Below are 19,143 nucleotides of genomic sequence, written 5' to 3'. Positions count from 1 at the left end.
GCTCGGCGCGCTTCGGGGCAGAAGCCCGGAGACGCCGTCGTCGACTCCGCCACCGTTGACTCTTCTCTTGCTGTCCACGGCCCCTCAGCCCCTTCCCCCGCTCGTGGCCCCAAGTCGGCCCTCCCGCTGAGCCCCGTTGGGCCCTGCGAGGCCCTCCGGCGTTGGCAAGGCCGGCTCCGGCCCCGACGCCGTGCAGCCTTGCGCCTAGCCGGACTGTCTGGACTCGCGACTCAGTGCTGTCTTCTTTCCCAGGACTGGTTCCGAGGGGGCCGCAGGCACGCAGACTCGCCGCCCGCCGGAGCGCTCCTGCCCGGCCCGGGAGCGGCCCCTTGTAAACGTTGGAGGAGCTTGTCGAGTGCCGTCCCGGCGCCCGACCGCCCACCGTTCGGCCCGCTGGCCCGCTTCTTCCTGATGCAGACTGCCGTCCACTAGAGGCTGGACAGGACCCCCGAGGTGCGTAGCCGCCCCTGGCCGCCGGCCTGCGGAGCCCGGGCTTCTCCCGCGGCCCCGAGCAAGGCGCGGATTCCGTGGCCCTCTGTACAGATCGAGTCAAACATTTGGTAGACGCCGGGACCTAATTTGTCTATGAGTTGACTTAAATTGTTTGAAATGTAATTTTTTTTTTTCAGAGAGAGAGAGAAAAAAAAAAGGAAGAAGAATAATTCAGCCATTTTTTGCAGCACACAGCTGCAGGTACCATGATTATTTCCCCCCTAACCCGTTCCTTCCCTTTAAAAATTCTATTTACGCCTGAAATATAACTATGCCAAATGTGAGGCATAAAACGTGGAATGGGAAGGTCTGGGTTCGACTGGGTAACTGAGAAAATCGCGTGTTGAGCCTCGCTTGGTTTCTTATATATGAAATCTAGCCAGTAATACCCACATCATAGGGTAGGAAGGACTATATGAGGTCATATATGTGAAAATAATCTATAGCTGTTAAGTGTTGTAAAAACGTAAGGCCATTTTTTAAGTAACCTTTGCCAGAGTGGTTAATGTTGTAGAGGCTAACTGTTGCTGCCTCTTTATTTCTATATTATAAGTATAAGCAAATAAGTATGGAATAGAAAAGCAGTGCATAGAATCCATAGATATATAATAGTCACGTTGCTTGGCTTTCCTCCTACTAAACGCTAACTGCTTATTTAAATAACGGTATTCTTTAATTCAAATTTAATGTTACTGTAGGGCTTTGCTTTTCATCATCTTAGGCCGCTGAGGCCCCTATTCTTACTCAGAATATTTATTAACACCTTGCGTTTGTTTAGTCTTTTATGTTTTCTGAATTTGTCTTCTTTTGTTAATGTGATTAAATTTTAATTTAGAAAATGCTTTTTAAATGTATATGCCCTGATTTTAATGTCTGTTTTTCATATCTAGAGAACAGGATGCCTGAATACCTCTACCCATTTGAAAATTGTTTTTGAAGAGCTTATAAATGCATTCATGTTTCTGTGATTCTTAATAGATCTAAAAATGTAGAGAAAATTTCAGCTTTTTGACACTTAATGTAATATTTATGCAATTTTTCATTTTTAATAACCACAACACTTAGTAGGTGCTTCAAGTTACTATCAGTGATGAAGGATGTTAATTTCTACTCTCTACTGCTGATTAATTTGGAGAAAACATAGAATAGTAAATATTTGTGGTTTAAAAATTAAATTTATTTGCCAGAATTTGTATGTGTAACAGATCAGTGTGGAATCATACTTACTTGGCACATCAAAAACGTAGTATGGGTTGGCTTAAAAATGGTCCACAAAAAGTGAAGAAGCTTTTTTGGGGTATATTATTTTTAGCTAACAAATGGTTTTCTGAGTAGTTACATGTTTTATTAGATTTATAATTCTCTAGTTCAATATCAGTTGTCTTCCAGGATATGCTTTTGTGTTTTGTAAAAAGGCAGAATAATAAGGCAGGATTAAAATTGCAAGAGGAAGAACCTACTTTAAAGTGGTTGTTTTTATACATTGGCCTTATCTCTTGTCCTGAAGATAAAATTTTGACAAATCACTGCTTTATTGGGAATTTCAGGATTTGACCTCTGTCTTGATTTGGGTTATCTAGGGCTAAAATCTTGGAACCAGGGCTGGCTTGGTTTCATGGGTGTTCAGAAGGAACCCATACTTGTTTTAAAAACTTGCATGTAAAACTGGCATTGTACAATGTAAAGGTGAATGGTAAAATTCATACTAATAATTTAAATTTTTAATTTTTCTTAGAATGACATAAAACAGCAAATAAAAACATCGTGACAAGTCAAGAGACTGAAGAAAGGAAAAAGCTTTATATTTTAGTACCTTTAACAACATTTTTTCCCCTGCTTTTGAACAAGGCCCCCCTCCCACAAATGATATTGCTGGCTCATTGTCAAGTTTGGCCTTTCCCATTGCAAATGTTTTGAGAGTGAATAGCTTAACTGTGAGGAAAATGAACCTTTAGTTTGGAGAGGAGTGTGTGTGGATTAATTTATTAGCATATATTTCATTTCAGTCGGAATGCTGTAGCTCCTGTGGGTTTTTTTTTTTTTTTAATTGAAGAGCAATGAAAAAGAGTCATTGATGAGACAGTGTAGAATAGTGGTTAATCAGGAAGGCTCTGAAGTCAGGGAGACCCCAGCTCCACAACTGATTATTAATCATAGTCTTGGCAAGTTACTTAACCTCTGAGCTTTGATTTTTCTCATCTTTGAATCAGTAATGGTTATAGAACATGGAGGGTTGTAAGGTTTAAATTTATCTATTCATCCAAGTATTTATCAAGCACTTCTTAATGTGCTGAGCACTGTTCTAGATGCTGTGGATACATCAGTCAGTGAAACAAAAAAATATTATTATATTTTTTTGTAGTACTGAGGATTTTTTGTGTGCTAGTGAAGCACTCTACTACTGAGATACATCTCCAGCCCTTTTTTAAAACTTTATTTTGAGACAGGATCTGGCTGAGTTGACTAGGCTAGCCTCAGCCTCCTGAGTAGCTAAGATTATAGGTGTGCACCACTATGCCAGGTGAACAACAAAGATATTTGAAGCAAAAAGTTAATACATAAAATAGCTAGCCTACCCCACCATACTGTGGAGAAAAATAAAGCAAAGAAGATGGGGATTATCTGGTAGATAGATTGGGTCAGGTTTCGAAATTGTAAGAGCGTATTTGGGGAAATGACACTGAAGTAAAGATCTGAAGGGAGAGGTAAGTATCTGGATAGAGTGATCCAGGCAGCAGGAACAGCAAGAGGCCTTAAGGTGTGAGTGTGGCTGTTTTTCAAGAAATAGCAGCAATAGGGAGTAGAATAAAAGGGTGTTATTGCTATTTTTGGATTTTAGGAATTATTGGAACAACTCTCATAGGTCATCTCTGTCATGACTATATTGTATTGCTGTGGGTCCAAAATGGAAGACCTGTTTGGAATTAGAAATTTTAACTTTGCACTTTTTTTTTTGGTAGTCTTGGGGATGGAATCCAAGTCCTTGCATATACTGGGAAAGCACTCAACCACTGAGCTATATCCCCAGCCCAGAAATTTTAACTTTGGAATAAAGAAGCTAGAAGCAGGGCGTGGTGGTGCATGCCTATAATCTCAGCAGCTGGAGGGGCTGAGGCAGGAGGATTTCAAGTTCAAGACCAGCTTTAGTAATTTAGTGAGCCCCTAAGAAACTCAGCGAGACCCTGACTCTAAAATAGAAAAAAGAGCTGGGCATGGGACTCAATGGTTAAGTACCCCTGGGTTCAATCAATCCTCTATACCAAAAAAAAAAAAAAAACCTAGAAAAGGCAAAGTGTGTTCTCAGTTTTCTCTTTTTTAATATAAAAGATTCTTAAAGCTCATCTGGCTGAATCATTGAAGCAAGTAAAAAGAGATAGAAAAATTATCCTTTGTCCTTGATAAGATCTTTGAATTTAGTTAATGATTCTACATCATGGGCTTTAAAAATTTGCAGGAAATAAGAACAGATAGAAAAATTATCCTTTGTCCTTGATAAGATCTTCAAATTTAGTTAATGATTCTGCATTGTGGACTTTAAAAAATTTAGGAAATCTGTAACATCAAGACCTTACAAAGATTTAGTTTTGTTGTATAATTTTCTGAGAGAACTAACATGCTGACATTATAGGATCTGTGATTTCATGTTAGAATATAACTTAGAAGATTTGGGGGTTTTTTCACCAATAGAGGCTTTTCCTAGAATTCTCACTGGATCCAGTCTCTAAAGGTTAGGAAAGCTGTTTTCCATGACATCGCTTTTGGACTACTTCTACTTGTAGTGAGGAATAAGCAGAAGAGCATTAAAGTCTTCTGATGAAAAATAGCATTGAAGCAGGGTTTTTTTTTTTGTTAGAAGTTTTCTTGTATTACAGGATAACTAAATGCTTACGCATACCTGAAATGTGAAATAATTTGGTTACTGGGTGCCAGCCTAGAGGCCTCAGAACCTTTTTTTTTTTTTGGGCGGGGGTACTCTGGGGATTGAACCCAGGAGCACTTTACCACTGAGTTACATCCTCAGTCCTTTTTTGTTTATCTTGAGAAAGCTGAGGCTGGCTTTGAACTTGGGATCCTCCTGCCTCAGCCTCCTGAATGACTGGAATTACAGGCATGCCCCACTGTGCCCAGCTCAGAAACTTCTTAATAGTGTAGTTAAATGGTCATTTGCAATTTGATACTGAGTTATAAAACTATTTCTTACAAAAGAGTTTCCAGTATCAAACAAAATTATACAGTCCTCTTCCCATATTAAACTGAGTTGTTTCTTAGTTTGAGCAGTGTATCTGAGGGCAAAATCACTGCTAGAAAAGTCTTTCAATTTTTTCTTTTCTTTTAGACTTGTACATTGGTAAGTTGCCTTAAAGATTGTTAAACTTGGGCTGGGGATGTGGCTCAGTGGTGGAGCACTTACCTAGTATGTGTGAGGTACTGGATTTGATCTGCAGCACCACATAAAAATAAATACACAAAAAAAGGTATTGTGTCCATCTATAATTTATATATATATATACACACTTAAAGATATTGTTAAATTTAAAATTACTTTGTAGCTTATAGAAATTGGGAAAATATTATGATTCAGAAATTTTGTTTTTATACATAGTAAGTCTTGCATTGTTTTTATTGTTGTTGTTGTTTGGTATTGCGCTTAACAACTGAGCCACATTCCCAGCCCATTTTATTTATTTATTTATTTTTATTTATTTTTTTTAATTGGTTGTTCAAAACATTACAAAGCTCTTGACATATCATATTTCATACATTTGATTCAGGTGGGTTTTGAACTCCCAATTTTACCCCAAATACAGATTGCAGAATCACGTCGGTTACACATCTACATTTTTACATAATGCCCTATTAGTAACTGTTGTATTCTGCTACCTTTCCTATCCTCTACTATCTCTCCTCCCCTCCCCTCCCCTCCCATCTTCTCTCTCTACCCCATCTACTGTAATTCATTTCTCTCCTTGTTTATTTTCCCATTCCCCTCACAACCTCTTATATGTAATTTTGTATAACAATGAGGATCTCCCTCCATTACCATGCAATTTCCCTTTTCTCTCCCTTTCCCTCCCACCTCATGTATCTGTTTAATGTTATATACTTTATAGTTCAAAAGTGATGTCATGTATGTGTGTGTGTGTGTGTGTGTGTGTGTGTGTATATATATATATATATATATATATATATATATATATATAGTACTGGGAATTGAACTCAGGGGCACTCAACCACTGAGCCACATCCCTAGCCCTATATCGTATTTTATTTAGAAACAGGGTCTCAGTTGCTTAGTACCTCGCCATTGCTGAGGCTGTCTTTGAAGTCGGGATCCTCCTGTCTGAGCCTCCTGAGCTGCTGGGATTACAGGCATGTGCCACTGTGCCCTCCCATTTTATATTTTATTTAGAGACAGAGTCTCGCTAAGTTGCTTGGAGCCTTGCTAAATAGTTGAGGCTGGCTTTGAACTTGTGGACCTCCTGTCTCGGCCTCAGTTGGGATTACAGGCATGTGCCACAGTGCCTAGCTTGCATTCTCTGTCTCTCTTTGTTGTTTTTTTTTTTTTTTAATATTTTTTAGATGTCAATGGACCTTTATTTTATTTATTTATATGTGGTGCTGAGAATTGAACTCAGTGCCTCACACACGCTAGGCAAGCACTCTACCACTGAGCTACGACCCTAGTCCCTTGCATTCTTTTTTTTTTTTTTAATATTGCAAGTATGACATTTTCTGTGTAGTCATCAAATTTGGTAGAACAATTTGAGGATGAAGGTAGTATAACACTATTTAAATTTTTCATTGAGGATAAGCATATTAATCTCTGAGGATCTAGCTTTTGTACCGTAGCAGTCTTTTCTTTTTTGGGGGTACTGGGAATTTGAACTCAGGGGCAGTCAACCTCTGAGCCACATCCCCAGCCCTATTTTGTATTTTTATTTAGAGACAGGGTCTCACTGAGTTGCTTAGCACCTCACCTTTGCTGAGGCTGGCTTTGAACTCACGATCCTCCTGCCTCAACCTCCAGAGCTGCTGGGATTACAGGCGTGCACCACTGTGCCCAGCTAAGCTTTTGTATTGAATAGCTTAGGGTTTTGTATGCATTTTCAGGTAGCTCTGGGAGGGATGGGAGAGTGATAAATTACTGCTTATGGCATAAGTATGGAGGGTTAGTTAATTTGGAAATATCTTCTATTTAATTGCTCAGAATTTTGCCTTCAAATCAGAATGGTAGCCTTCTAACTGAAAAGGAAGCATTTAATTTCTTTGCCTTTAATTTCCTCTTTACCCCCACCAGACTTCTTTCTTTACTGCTCACAAGAGAGTTTGAACTGTTAGAAATTTCTGTGGTATAAATAGCAGTAATAGTCTTCCAAGGCAGAGGTAGGAAGAGGTTGGGGTGTGTGTGTGTGTGTGTGTGTGTGTGTGTGTGTGTGGTCACTTATCTCTTATCACACCTTCAGTGGTACTCAAACTTTTTGGTCCCAGAACCTTTTATACTCTTAAAAATCATTGGGATCCTAAAGAACTTTGTTTTATGTGGGTTGTATTGATTTATACAGAAATTGAAGCTAGGAAATTGAAACACACTTATTTGTAATTCATTTTGAAAAATAACCCATTAAATATGGTTGCTTAAATCACATTTTTAGCTATTTATTTTTTAAAATTATTTTTTTTAATTACCAAAATGTTTTTGTTGTTGAGGATTGAACTCAGAGGCACTCAACCACTGAGACACATCCCTAGATCTTTTTATATTTTGAGACAGGGTCTTGCTGAGTTGCTTAGGGCCTTTGCTAAGTTGCTGAGGTTGGCTTTGAACTCAAATCCTCTTGCCTCAGCCTCCTGAGCCACTGGGATTACAGGTGTATGCCATCGTGCCCAGTACATTTTTTATTAAAATAACTCTTCCAAATTAAGAACATAATGAGAAAAGTACAATTAGGCAAGTCTCTTTAATGTCTGATTTAATAAAAGACAACTGCTCATCAGCTTCTGCATTTCCATCATGAGTAAATTTCTGGAGATTAGTTCTGTGAGAGAACAAAAGAAAAGACAATTTAAAAAATTATTTTTTTAGTAGTTGGGTACAATACATTTATTTATTTACTTATTTTTATGTGGTGCTGAGGATTGAACCCAAGGCCTCATGTGTGCTAGGTGAGTGCTCTACTGCTGAGCCACAACTCCAGCCCTGAAAGAGACAATTTAAAAAAATTATATTGAAAATAATTTTGACCTTGGGGAGCCCTTTTAGGGGACTAGACTCCCAGTTCTCCCTGAACCATAGTTGGAGAATTGCTGTACTAATCATTCCTATGCACAAAAATATGAGATTTACTTTCCTTTTATAAATTAAAAGATTCTTTTTGCAGTGCTGGGAATCAAACCAGTCTTCTGCATGCTAGGAAAGCACTCTACTACTACTAAGCTATACCCTCAGTCCCTCTTTTCTTTTGTCATTGTCATGGTGATGAAATAAGACAAACTCTTCAATATTTCTTTCTTAGTAGTAAAAGTATGTGTTGTAGTTTAGTCTACTTTAGGATCATTCCCCTTTTGAAAAAAAAAAAAAACAACTTCCATTTAAAATTCTGAAGGCCAAGTGTAGAGATGTACATGTTAGGTTTATGAACCATAATTTCCCTTAGTCTGATGATATGTTTTGAAAAGTGAGGATACAGGGCTGGGGATGTGGCTCAAGCGGTAGCGCGCTCGCCTGGCATGCGTGCGGCCCGGGTTCAATCCTCAGCACCACATACAAAGATGTTGTGTCTGCCGAAAACTAAAAAATGAATAAATACTAAAAAAAAAAAAAAAAAAAAAGAAAAGTGAGGATACAGAACATTAAACATTTTGTATGTAAATATCTTTTTTTGAAGATGCTAATGAATTTTTCCCCAGCTTTCAAATAACTTATAGAATTATTATAGAATTATTTGAGTTTTATGTTAATTTTATAATGATTAGTTTCTCCCTTAAGTTGGTATAATTTTGTGTTTAGAGAATTCTTAGGTATAAGATTTTAAGTATTTTTCTTTTTGTGTTCTTATATCGCCCTTTTTTCTACTTATTTTCAAACATGTGTTTTTGTATTATAGTTGTTTTTGTTCTTTTTTTTGAAGCCTCACTCATTCTAAGTCTTCTTTTTCCCTTTTTAATAGCATCTAAGGTATGAATTGTGAACAAGTTGGTTTTGTTTAATGTGTTTATTTGTACGTTTGGTTGTTTGATGCCTTAAATATTGATGTTATAGATCAGTGCTGTCCCATTATAATATAATGCAAGTCACACATGCAATTTAAAATTTTCTCATAGCCAGTTTTCTAAACAGAAGAAACAGGTGAGATTAATTTATTTTAATCTATGTCCAAAATATTTCATTATATAATCAATATAAAATTTGTATAGGATACTTTTACATACTTTATTTGGTACTAAATCTTCAAAATACGATTCGTTTTATACTTAAAGCATTTCAATTTGGACTAGTCCCATCTCGAGTGATTGATAGTCTCATGGCTAGTGGCTTCTGAAACAGCATAGACTAACTTTGGTTAGGGCAGAAAAGCCTAAGGAGCCCATTAGTAAAACTAGAAAATCATACTTCCATGATCAGAACAAATGGAGACCAAAGCTGTTACAAAGTGATGTCCAGTGTTTTTGACTACCAGTACATTTCTTGGTATCTTATAAACCTGCATTGTGATAAACCCTAGAGAGGATTGGGGTCTGTACAGAAGAGATTGAGGGGTCTCAAGTCCCTCTGCTCTTGTCAGTGATAGGGAGAATTAGACAAGAGTTGGATCAAGGAAGCCAACATTGATGGACCAACATTGGGTGCCTTGCTCTGGACTAGATATTTAATTTGTGTTAATTCTTTTATCAGTACCCCAATTCAGTAAGATTATTATTATTCCTAATATAAGGATGGAAACCAAGATGAGGAATTTAACAAAATTTCAAATTTCTCAGGGTCACACGGGTGGTAAGTACTAGTAAATACTTTGATTTCAAAGATTTTTCTCTTTGACCACACCGTTTTGTATTTTTTATGAATCAAATTCTAGTCTTAATTCTTTTTATTTAAATGGTGCTGATGATCAAACCTAGGACCTCTCACATACTAGGCAATTGTTCTACCACTGAGCTATACCTCCAGCCCTTTAATTCTATTTATAATGAATTGTATGACTTTTACTAAAAAGTCATTTCTGCTGGGTGTGGTGGTGCATGCTTGTAATCCCAGGCACTCAGGAGGCTGAGGCAGCAGGATTACAAGTTTGAGGCCAGCCTCAGAAATTAATGAAGACTCAGTAACTTAGTGAGACCTTGTCTCAAAATAAAAAATAAAAGGGCTGGGGATATAGCTCAGTGGTAAAGCACCCCTGGGTTCAATCCCCAGTACCAAAAAAAAAAATGTCATTTCACCTGTGAACCATAGTGTCTTTATCCAGTTACAGTTAGTCTTGGTCCTGAAAATGTGGGCCATATTTAGAGAGGAGTTTCTCTGAAGTTAATTGGGTCAGGTTTATTATTTGCCCTCCAGCAGTACCAAGTGAGGGGACATAGCAATAAGCACTACCATGAGCCATACTAAGTGCTTTACATGTATTAACTCATTACCTCATAGCAACCCTATGAAGTACATTCTATTACTATTAGTATCTCCTTTTACAGGTGTTAACAGATGTTAGAGCACGGAGAAGCTAAATAGCTTGCCCCAAGGTTACAAAGCTGATAGGCAGAACCAGTATTCAGTCTCTGCTGTGGGACTTCAGACCTGTACTGTGACTCACTACTTCACCAAAAGACTACATCGTGTTGGTCGGTTAATCACTGAATGTTTTATTGTTTTCTGCTTTGTACGTGCTTCCCTTAAAAGTGTAAAATACAAGCTGGATGTGGTTGCACATACCTGTAATACCAGTGATTTGATAGGCTTAGGCAGGAGGATCTGCAAGTTCAAGGTCAGCCTCAGCAATTTAGTGATACCCTGTCTCAAAATTTAAAAAAAGGGTGGGGGGATACACTGCTGCTCTCTCATTGTAGTCTTACTGATAGGTGCACTAGGCTTTTCTGGTAGAAAAGAAGTTACAAATTAGCTATCAAAAATTGGTTTTAGAGGTTGATTGAGATCAGGTAAACTTTACAAATGCGTTGGTAAGACTTTAAAAGTAGCTATAGTTTATTTACTTTGCATATCTACTTAAGTGCATTGCATATATGTCAAGTTATGTAAAAAGTAGGAGAATAAATGAAAATTTTATGTCTCAAAAGTTTAGAGCTGGGTATGGTAATATGTGCCTGTAATCCCAGCTGCTTGTTAGGCTGAGGCAGGAGGATCACGAGTTCAAAGCCAGCCTTAGTGAGACCCTGTCTCAAAATAAAAAAGGGCTTTGGATGTGCCTCAGTGATTAAGTATCCAAGTACCATTGTGTTCAATCCCTAGTATTGGGGGCTCTGTAGAGGACTTGACTAGCATGGATGAAGCCCTGGGTTCAATCCCTAGTACTGGGAAAAGAAAAGAAAAAGTTAGAAAGCATCTCAATCTAATGCTCTTATTTTTATAGATGCAGAATGAAGGCCAAGAAAGTGTAAGTAACTTTAATCAAAGTAAAAATGTCTCTGTTTTAAAATTTTTAGTTAGATCCTTGGTTTTAATAGGAAAAATCATCTGAGGTAGTAAAATGGGGGAATTTACTCTTAGGAATATGTCTCTCATAACCCAAGAGCAGACATAGACCTGTGTCTGGGGACTGGAAAATGAAGGTATTAAGGAGCACTCCCCATCCTCTCATCTTGGCTTTATTCTTTCTCATTTGGCTGTCTTTCTCTGATACTTAGCCCACATGGCAGGCAGAAGTGAGTACCCACAGCTGCTCTTTGACATGTTCCAGTTCCAGTTACACCCAGTCAGTGCAAGTCTGTCTCTTTTTCCCTTTCTTCTCTCTCCTTCCCTAAATTCTAAATTCTTGACAAAGGGATGTTCATCTTGATTCATATTTCCCATCCTGGTCTGACCATATGGGACTAGGACCAGGATCAGGGAGTGGAAGCCTGCCTGCTAGGAATCCCCTTCAGTGGGCTTGGTGCCCAGGAGTCTGCCTCCACCCCTACTTCATTGCTTTATGATATTTTCACATAGTATCTGGAACTTGGATTGTTTTTTGAGGAAAGCCTAGTGTATCCTTTTATTTTTTGGTGTTGGGATTAAACCCAGAGCCTTGGGTATACTAAGTGCTCCTTCTGCCACTGAGCTATATCTCTGACCCCCGTATCTCCTTTTTTTTTTTAAATATTTTTTTAATTACAGGTGGATACAATACCTTTATTTTTATGTGATGCTGAGGATCTAACTCAGTGCCTCACATGTGCTAGGCAAATGCTCTACCACTAAGCTACAACCCCAGCCCCCCCCACCCCTCATCTCTCCTTTTAAAAATTTCCTTTAGATAGAGTATTTTTTAGAAAGGTGAATATTAGCTTTCCAGATAATGATAACTGTTGGATAGAGAGGATTGCTTTCACTTGAAGTGAAATATATAGTATTTCAGGCACTGTCAAAATAACGAATTAATGAAACAGCACAGTCTACTCTCAAATATATGAATGCTGCTGTTTACCCTTCTGTTATTAAATATTCATTGTCATTATATCTTGACAAACCAGAGTGATAATTTGTGACCATAATGACCCTGAGAAATATTGCAAAATGCCAGACGTTTCATCTAGTTTAATTTCTTATTTTTATTCTATTTTGAAAATTGATAATTAGCATGATATTGATAGCTCTCTACTAACCAGAATGTTTGTTTATCCATACACCACACTATATGAGGTTCCTTTTGTTCATTTTTGTACATATGTTTTATTTCACTTGAAAAATTCTAAGCTCATTGGTTTTACTTTTAAAAATAACCCAGATGGGGTGGGGATGTGGCTCAAGCGGTAGCGCGCTCACCTGGCATGCGTGCGGCCCGGGTTCGATCCTCAGCACCACATACAAACAAAGATGTTGTGTCTGCCGAAAACTAAAAAAAATAAATAAATATTAAAAATTCTCTCACTCTCTCTCTAAAAAAAAAAAAAAACAGAGCTGGGTATGTAATCCCAGTGATTCAGGAGGCTGAGATAGTGGGATCACAAGTTCAAGGCTAGCCTCAGCAATTTATCCAAGCCCTAAATAATTTAGTGAGACCCTGACTCAGAATAAAATGTAAAATTAAAGGAAAAATAAATAAATAAATAAAAAGGGCTGGAGAGCTGGGGATGTGACTCAATGGTTAAGTGCCCCTAGGTTCAATCTTCAGTAACCAAAATAAATAAGTAAAAATAATTCAGATAAACAAGGCCACATTGACAACTTGCTTTAATCTTGAATGTGTTAGTATAGTAGTTCTGACAAGCATTGTTGATATTGTCTAAAATATATTTTTCCAAATTATAGATAACACCCTCTTGTGTTTTATCTTTCCAAAATAAAATCACATAGTTTGTTTTTTTAAGATGGGGTCTTGCTTTAGGTAGCCCTAAAATGCCTGGGCTTAAGTGATCATCTCAGACTCTCAGGTAACTGGAACTATAGGCACAGACCACATGACTGGCTGAAATTATATAGTTCTTGATTAATGGAGTACTAATAAAATTTTTGATGTTAATTTCATTTTGTGCATACTTAGATAAGTAAACATTTAATGTGGTTTGAATCAATAGAACTTAGAGACAAACGGGGATCAGTCATGGTGGTGCATACCTATAACCCCTGCTACTCAGGAGACTGAGGCAGGAGGATCACAAATTTGAGATCAGTCTAAGCAATTTAGCGAGATATTGTCTCAAAATTAAAAGTTAAATAATAAAAAAATTAAAAAGCCTTAGGATGGGCATGGTGGCACACAATTATAATCCCAGTGGCTCTGGAGGCTGAGGCACAAGGATTACAAGTTCAAAACCAGCCTCAGCAAAAAGCAAGGTGCTAAGCAACTCAGTGAGACCTGTCTCTAAATAAAATACAAAATAGAGATGGGGATGTGGCTCAATGGGAGAGTGCCCCTGAGTTCAATCCCCAGTAGCAAACAAAGCCTTTAGGATATAGCTCAATGGGAGAGTGCCCCCAGAGTTCAGTCTTCAATACTATAAGAAGCCACAAATGGAGAGAAGGAGGTACCTAGAATGCCTCTTGGTAAGATAGAGAATACAAAAGAAAAAAAAATGGTTAAGGAGATGATAAAATTAGGATTCTGTTTATATGTTGTCTTTGAAGTAATAAAATGGGATCATCCCTTAAATAGGCACCCAGAAGTGTCTTCTAGGCAATCAATTAAACCTATATAGGGCTTGAGTATGGGTAGAGATTTGGACAGATTATTGAGGTATTGGTGAAAATAGGTCTTAGTAGAAGCCATGGGTTTAGCTAAGATCATTTAGGGAGGCACAATATTTAGATTAGAAAAGAGCAAGAACAGAATCCTGGACAACACCAACATTTAAGGAAAACAAACCCATGAAGGATATTGAGAAATGAGCAGCCTAAGCATAGGAAGAGAAACAGGAGAATAATGTCATGGAACTGAGAGATGATCCAAGGTCATTAAGTACGCTACAGAAGGATCCAGAGAAATAGGCACTATGAAGTGACCATTGGATTTGGCAATTAGGGTCTTTTAAAGATTTTTTTAATAAGCTTTAAGAAAACAACAATACACTCTGATTGCACATAGATTAAAACATGCAGATTGGCAGATAGGAAAGGACAAAAAGTAAAACTGCCTGATACTCTCCAAAGGTAATCATTTTTAACATTTTCAGCATAGTTTCTATTTAGACTTTTTTCTTAGTAAAAAGATGACCTTATACCGTGGTAACTGTTGATTAAATGGGTTGAAATGTCAAGAAGTTAAATGTCATAGACAACATATTGATCAAACAAAGTAGTAAGTGTAGTGATAACTTATGAAAGTAGAGGAGTGGTGCAATTAATGTGTTTATGGAAGCCAACTTTTCCCTCTCAGCAACTAAGGCTCAACCACATTCTGTGTATGGAGGGGGTTCCTGAATGATACATATCTCCATACTTACTGAAGAGCCTAACACAGAGAAATGCTTTTCTTTTAGGTAAGGATGAGGTATTGGTAATAGAGTGTTGAGATTAGTGGGAACAGCCTCCTAAAGAAGGAGGTAGAGCAGGTGAGAGCAGTCGACTGTGTTGTCTGTTGTTTCACTGGTCCATTCAAACACCCAGGAGAAAGAAAACTTGGGAGATTGGGTCTCAGCATTGCCACTTATGGGGATTCAGAGCCATAGATGTTGGCTGCCATATCCTTTGATTGCACTGTTCTAGGCTGGCATGGTCTGTGAATAGTGGTCCAACAGATAGCTCAAACATGATTCCAGATCATGAGATGTTGCAGACAATGCTTTATAATTGGTATAGTATTCCAGAGATTTGTCAATATTGCTTGTCCTTATTTGGGATCATCTTTCATTGTACATCAGTGCACACCAATGGGGAATGCCCTCACAGCTATTCAAAGAAAAGAAAAGTCCATAGGCACTGAAGGTCTCCCCCCAAATTAAAGGATCAATCAACATAGTTTTGTTTTAGCAGGGAAGATAGGGAGGACAGGCAGAGGGGGAAAAGAAATGTAGATTCTGGGAAGAGAGTGACTGCTCTTATATGGGAAGGTCTAAGCTATAAGAGGATAGAGGTAAAGTTAAGAAATGATATATTAAGGCTGATGTTGTGGCTCAGTGGTAGAATGCTTGCCTTGCATGTGTGAGGCACTGGATTTGATCCTCAGCACCACATGAAAATAAAGATTTTGTGTTCATCTACAACTTAAAAAAAAGATATATCAAATGAAAAACATAGGAGGAAGGTTAAGTGGAAAGTTTAAGATTCCAGATGTGAGCCAGGTGCAGTAGCACACACCTGTAATCCCAGCAACTCAGGAGGCTGAGACAGGAGGATCTCAAGTTCCAGGCTAGCCTGGGCAACTTAGTAAGACCCTGTCTCAGAATGAAAAAGGATGGGGGGCTGGGGATGTGGCTCAAGCAGTAATGCGCTCACCTGGCATGCGCGGGGCTCTAGGTTCGATCCTCAGAACCACATAAAAATAAAATAAAGATGTTGTGTCCACCGAAAATTGAAAAATGAAAAAGGATGGGGATATGGCTCGGGTGGTAGAGAGCCCCTAGGTTCCATACCTAGTACTGAAGGAGAAAAAGTTCAGGTGTAGACCAGTTCTGCGTCAGGTCAAGTCTTAGAGATTTGGGAGTAGAGTGTGCAATGGAATTAGGGAGAATTTATGAGGTTGTTAAGAAGCTCTGACTCTTGTTTTTTTTTGTTGTTGTTGTTGTTGGACACAATACCTTTATTTCATCCATTTTTATGTGGTGCTAAGGATCAAACCCAGTGCCTCACATACTAGGTGAGTGCTGTACCGCTGAGCCACAACCCCAGCCCACTTTCAGTTTTCGAATGGGTTATCTTTGGTGAAAGTTGAATAGAAGCTGACTTAGGTGCCTGTGTATCAGTGAGTGGGACTGATTGATCAGGAGGTGTGTATATGATAAGTAACAAGGGGCAATAGAAGATGGGTTTTTGTTTCATTGAAAGGCCAATTTTTAGGAAAAGGACAGATTTTTAAAAACCAAGAGAAATTTAGGCCTGTAAGCTATAGAAGAATTTAATTTTTTCTAAGATGGGAGAGGTTAGAAATAGGGGTAGAGGGCAGGAGGCTTGGCAGCTATGACTTTGAGAAAGACTATGTCATGTTGTTTAAGTCGTTATGTGGAGGGAACTTTATGGACCAATATGAGCATACAAGGAAGATTGTGTTCATTGAAGCAAGGTTCTACAGGGCAAAGTGGAAAGGGTTGAAAAGGCATTTGGGAATGGGGGAGGGGTGATTAGGGAGGAGAATGGGAGCTGTGTGATTCAAGTTAAGAACAGGATAAGGGGCTGGGGTTGTAGCTCAGTGGTGGAATGCCTCCCTAGCCATGTGTGAGGTGTTGGGTTTGATCCTCAGCATCACGTAAAAATAACTAGAATAAAGGTATTGTGTCCATCTACAACTTAAGAAAGAACAGGATAGGTGGGTAGAGCTTCATGTCTAAAGAAGAAAAATGCTTTATTAATAGTGTAATAGACTGAATGAATTTATTCTATTTCATTTAGATCTAATTTTATTATTATTTTTTGTGATGCCGGGAGTTGAACCCAGAGGCTTGTATGTACTAAACACACACACTACTACTGAGCTACATACAGCCCCAGCCCTAGATCTAATTTTAACTATCTTAGCTTTATTTCTCTGATATGCAAAGATTATATATTCTCTGATATGCAAAGAGACACTGATGTCATGTATAGAGGAACAGAATCCTTATGTATAACTTATCCTTATGTATAATCCATATGTATAATTTAAGTATAAAAGCAATATATTTTTTGTTTGTAACCGTATTTATTTTGTGTGTGTGTGTGTGTGTGTGTGTGTGTGTGTATATATATATATATATATATATATATATTTTTTTTTTTTTTAAATAAGATCAATGAGGTAAGCAGAAAAGGAAAAGACATCTCTTGAAAACCTACTTACTTGGGGACATCATTTTTTTTTAGTTGTTGATAGACCTTTATTTTATTTATTTATATGTGGTGCTGAGAATTGAATTCAGTGCCTCACACATGCAAGTGTGCTACCTCTGAGCCACAGCCCAGCCCCATCATTTTGCTTTTTTAATCTAAGCAAATACATGCATATTTATTTCATTTTTGAAGATAGTCAGTATAATGAAGACTCCTGCTTGTTTTTAGTCTAATATCTAATAAAATATTCTTTGTCAGAAAAGTAGATTGCTGCCATCATTCTTTATATGTGTGCGTGGAATTGAACCTAGGAGAGTTCTACCTCTGAGATACATTCCCAGTCCTTTTTTTTTAATATTTATTTTTTAGTTGTAGTTGGACACAGTGCCTTTATTTATTTTTTAGTTATAGATGGACACATAATATCTTTATTTTTATGTGGTGCTGAGGATCTAACCCAGTGCCTCACACATGCGAGGCAAGTGCTTTACCACTGAGCTCCAGCCCCAGCCCCAATACCTTTATTTTATTTATTTATTTTTATGTGGTACTGAGGATCGAATCCAGGGCCTCACATGTGCTAGGCGAGTACTGTCCACTGAGCCACAACCCCAGCCCCCCCCCCCAGTTCTTTTTAATAAAAATTGAGACTGGGTCTTGTTAAATTGTCTAGGTGGACTCTGAACTTGTAATCCTCCTGCCTCTTTTTTTTTTTTTTTTTTTGGTACTAGAGATCGAACCTAGGGGTACTTAACCACTGAATCATACCCACAGTTCTTTTTTATTTTTTATTTTGAGACAGTATCTCACTAAGTTGCTTTTAGGTACTTGCTAAGTTGCTGATGCTGTCCTTGAACTTCTGATCCTCATGCCTTAGCCTCTGGAATTGCTGGGATTACAGGCGTGAGCCACCATGCCCGCTTTTACTATTATTATTAAATGTTATAGTAATCCGTTATAGGACTGCAACATATTTATTTAATAGTCTGTTGTTGAGTTTTTAAAATATTGCTTTTGAAGGGTCTCACTGTGTTGCCCAGACAGATCCTTAGCTCATGGGTTCCAGTGACCTTCTTGCCTCAGCTGGGACTGCAGGCATGTGCCACTATACCCAGCTACTCTCTCTCTTTTTTTAATTATAAATAAGACTAGGTAGGTGAGGTGTTGCACACCTGTAATCCAAAGAAGCTCCCAGGGGCTTAGAAGGCTGAGGCAGGAGGATTGTGAGTTTGAAGCCAGCCTCAGCAAAAAGCGAGACACTAAGCAACTCCGTGAGACCCTGTCCCTAAATAAAATACAAAATAGGGCTGGGAATGTGGCACAGTGGTTGAGTGCCCTTGAGTTCAATCCCCAGTACCCATAAGTAAATAAATAAATAAGGCTAGAAAGACTATGTGTGTGTGTGTATATATATATATAAAATTTGACATATTTATCTGATTATTTTCTTTGGGTAAATTTCTTTTGCTATAATATCTTTTTTCCTCCAAATTTAATATTTGGCTATGAAATCCTTTTTGTGTTACTCACTTTGGAACATGTTTAAATTTATTTGATGAAGTCAGGTATGTTGGTACATGTCTGTAATCCCAGCTGCTGGAGAGGCTGAGAGAGGAGGATTGCAAATTCAAAGTCAGCCTCAGCAACTTAAGTAGGCCCTAAGCAACTTAGTGAAATCCTGTCTCAAGATAAAAAATGAAAAGGGCTGGGGGATGTGGTTCAGTAGTTAAGTGCCCTGGGTTCAATCTTTGCTACCACCCCCTCAAAAAAAAAAAAAAAAAAAAAGAAAACAAAAGAAAAATTATTTGATAAGCAGTGTAAAGTTGATAGAATAGGTAAATATTGTTTATAAGTTAACAATTTACCACTGTTTGATAGATAACATCTGTAATGAATTATTTTCCTCTGGGAAACTGGAAACATTTGTCTTCATACCTTCAGATTTTCTTCTCCTGAAGGATTTGTACATCTAGGACTTAGGCAGTAGAACCGAGATAATTATAAAAATAGTTAAAACTTTAAGTTAGTAATGTCTTCTGAATGCATGG

At 38.0% G+C, this 19,143-nt stretch overlaps 1 protein-coding gene across 1 annotated transcript in view; it reads left to right on the top strand.

Annotated features, from left to right (window-relative positions):
* Positions 1-19,143, top strand: part of Klhl15 (kelch like family member 15) — a 40,424-nt gene continuing 21,281 nt past the window's right edge. Inside the window, exon 1 of the mRNA XM_027927463.3 lies at positions 1-453. The gene's annotated coding sequence lies outside the window, so the exon portion shown is untranslated. The remainder of the gene's footprint in view (positions 454-19,143) is intronic.

The sequence above is a fragment of the Marmota flaviventris genome, chromosome X (genome assembly GCF_047511675.1).
Source record: "Marmota flaviventris isolate mMarFla1 chromosome X, mMarFla1.hap1, whole genome shotgun sequence".
NCBI lineage: Eukaryota > Metazoa > Chordata > Mammalia > Rodentia > Sciuridae > Marmota > Marmota flaviventris.
Note: the sequence above shows the minus strand (reverse complement) of the source record. Positions and strands in the feature narration are given on the sequence as shown.